The sequence below is a fragment of the Anas acuta genome, chromosome 15 (assembly GCF_963932015.1).
Source record: "Anas acuta chromosome 15, bAnaAcu1.1, whole genome shotgun sequence".
In the NCBI taxonomy this organism is placed as follows: Eukaryota; Metazoa; Chordata; class Aves; order Anseriformes; family Anatidae; genus Anas; species Anas acuta.
In genome coordinates, this window is record NC_088993.1 from 7911648 (window position 1) to 7915103 (window position 3456).

The window sequence follows — 3456 nt, forward strand, 5'->3', positions numbered from 1 at the left end:
AGGAAAAGCACAATTCATTAACGCATGCATCCAATGTAAATTAGTAAACTTCCTCATCTTTCATGTGTTCTGACATCTTTGAAAACGATTGCTTTGTTTCATCTTAGTGCATCATAAATCTCTTCACTGCAAGAGCACAAGACCCGTTTTTCTCTGTGTCCTCACAATGGTTGGCTGTACCCGCCAGGCCCCCAGACTGTGGCAGCCTGGCAGAGCTGCTCACTGTCCTGAAACTCAGTGGGTGCCTCTGGCTGAAATCAGATGCCAAAATCCATCGGTGCTTCTGTTTGTATGAAGAAAAAACAATGCAGCCCACTTCTTCTGGCACATTTGTAATTTCTAGCACAGTTGTAATTTAACATGTTTTTAATTTTGGTATGATCTTTTATTTGACTTGGACTGACAGATGGGCTGCATTGTTTTTTCTTTTTCTTTTCTTTTTTTTTCCTGTCTTTTTTAGTATTACTGTTCTTCATTTGAGTAACAGCATGAAAGTATTCAGCCTGTTAAAATTTAGGTATTTGCAGCAGGTTGTAGAGGTCTTTGAGATGTCCAACCATAAGGCTATTTGTTAGTTTCCTGTGAAGCAAAGCCACATGTAATATGCACAGTCATAGTCTTAATTTATGAAGGTAGCAATCTGGTGAATGCTCTATAAAGGCATTTCTTTAAAGACAACAACAAAAAAGTTCTTTAATCAAGTTCATCTAAAAGTGGCTGTTTGAGTAAAAAGTTGGATAAAGCATTATTCCTGTTCTATAAACAGGAATTGAAATGAATGAACTAACTTAGCTACCATTATGTGGGTATCTTTGACAGAGTAACTAACTTCAGACTAAGTCCCAGAGAAGCACCTCCTCCACCATAAGATCTTTCTCATCATCTCATTTATTTGAACTTTTTCAGGCATCTTTCCAAGAAATAGGATTGTTTTAGCTCTTTGAATAGAAATAATCAACTTATGTCATTAATTTTGTGGTTTGACGTACATGTGAATGCGTTAGTACTTTGTAACTTTTGAGTGTGCCGTAAATTTATGATGGCTGCTTTAATTACAACAAACCCAATCTGCAAAAAAACTATATTCTTTTTTATTTTTTTTCTGCAGTAAAAAGATTGTGGACCATAGATTTTTTAATTTCCTACATTTGATTGTCTATTAGCAGTTACTGCCTTTGATATATGATACTCTGTGAATGAAGTGTCATTTGTGTCTACAGTTATGTGCAATAGTATCACATTTTCTTTAAAAACTCTTACTAAAATTGCAAGTAATTGCATTTCTTGTTCATGATGCTTTCCTGGTTAATATTTAGTAATTGCTTTTTCTTATTGGTAAATAGTTTACCAACCATAGTGCTGAAAGTTTATAGAAAGGCAATTTGACTGAAGTTTTGCTTATCCTTTGAACTGGAAATATACTCACTGGTTTTCTAAAAGGATTCATATTTATTTTCAAGTATGATTTGGTGAAACTCCTATACCACTGTTTCCATCCATAGACTGACATATAATAGATACAGTACAGTAGCAGTATTTTTTATTTAGATCTGAAGTGATTTTCCGTCATTCATATAAGATTTTCACACAGAATCACACAGAATTTTCTAGGTTGGAAGAGACCTCAAGATCATCGAGTCCAACCTCTGACCTAAAACTAACAGTCCCCACTAAACCATATCCCTAAGCTCTACATCTAAAATCATCATTTTAATGATGGGATTCTTAAATTAATAGATAAATAAACTTGGTCCTAAAATATACTGAGCCAAAAATTCAGAGATAAAAATACAAATAATTCTGGTATATCTGCTCCATTTTTTTAGCTTACATATTTCACCTCTATTAATAAAACATCACTGCATTTTTTATTTATTTTTAAACTAGCTCAACTGTAAGAAGCTTATTTCAGGAAACTTTTTCTAGTTTACGGAGTTTCATGTCTAAACAGTAGCAAGCTGTTAGAAGAACAATTCATTGGCTTATGAGCAATCCATATCCTCATGGATGATGTCCGCATAGCAAATAGGGAAAAGGCACTTTAGGGTCAACTTTGAGATTTAATTTCCAGCAGCGGTGCAAAGAGTTTGAAGTTTATATTTTATGCAAACATATTCAGCATGATCATTAATCATGCAGGAATTAATTTTATGGTGTTTTGTGAGATCCACCTTTCTGACCACCAGAAAAGGTCTTTTATGAGAATATTACAGATGATTGAGGCTCTTCTTAAGTCTAGTCTTCTTATTGGCTTTATATTTACATAGAAGAGAAACATTTTAAGGATTATTTTGTTGTATCAGTAATAGCTTTACTGACTGGCATGCAGAGGGTTTTGTTTGTTAGCTGTTGGAGGTTATTTGGTGATCACTGGAAGGAGGGAAAGTAAGAAGTGAACTCTTCTCAAATATTTCTGAGCTTTGGCACTGGTGTGAAAACTTTCTGACTCAGTGAATTAGCACTGTATGCTAGTCAAGTACATTTGGTTTGTAAAAATGACGTGCTTTTTGTTCTCTGAAGTATGATAGAACAGGCTGCTGTTGACTAATGCAGATATCTCGTCTTTTTTAAGTCACAGGGAGCTCGTATCTTAAAAGTTGCCACAGTCCAAAAAGAATGCTGCTTGCATCTTGTTTACATCATAAACCGACAAGAGAATAGTTTAAAGTATTTTCATATTCGTTTCTTTTTAGTGCATATATTTTCATATTGTTTTATGTAACATGCACAATATATGTCTTTATCCATATGTAGATATATATCAAGATCCATATGTGGCCTGCATGTAGGTTACTAAGAAAATTTCTGTTGAGGCAAAAATGACTAGGAAACACAAGCTAAATCAGATGCATATTAAGGTAAATGTTATCGTTCCATTCAGTCCTTTGTTTCATGTAGACTGAAAACCTGAGTGAGTTTTCTAACATCTGGGTCAGATTGTCAATCAAGTAGAAATCTTCTATAGAAATAGAAATCTAACACACTAAGTAGTAGAATCAGTTGTTTGGAGCAGTAGAAATTTCCCAAAGTGAAAGATGTAAATCAAAGATGAAAAAAATAAAACTAAAAAATAAAATAGATTTGACTTAAAAGACGTTTAGATGTAGAGCTTAGTGATGTGGTTTAGTGGAGGACTTGTTAGTGTTAGGTCAGAGGTTGGACTCGATGATCTTGAGGTCTCTTCCAACCTAGAAATTCTGTGATTCCGTGTGATTCTGTGACTTGATATACTGAGTGGAGTTCAGGGTTCATGCTGTTTCAGATTCTAATACAGTGCTGACAAGTGAGACTGTTGAGAAGAGTGGAAGAAGTAGAAGTCAGCATTTGCTGGTGTGAACATAAACTATCATCTTTTCTAAGGATTTGTTTGCAAGGTAATTTTACCATTAAAACATATACTACATTTTTGTTTGTTTTTTACTGTTTCATTCTGAAAAAGTGACCAGTATGCCTTGG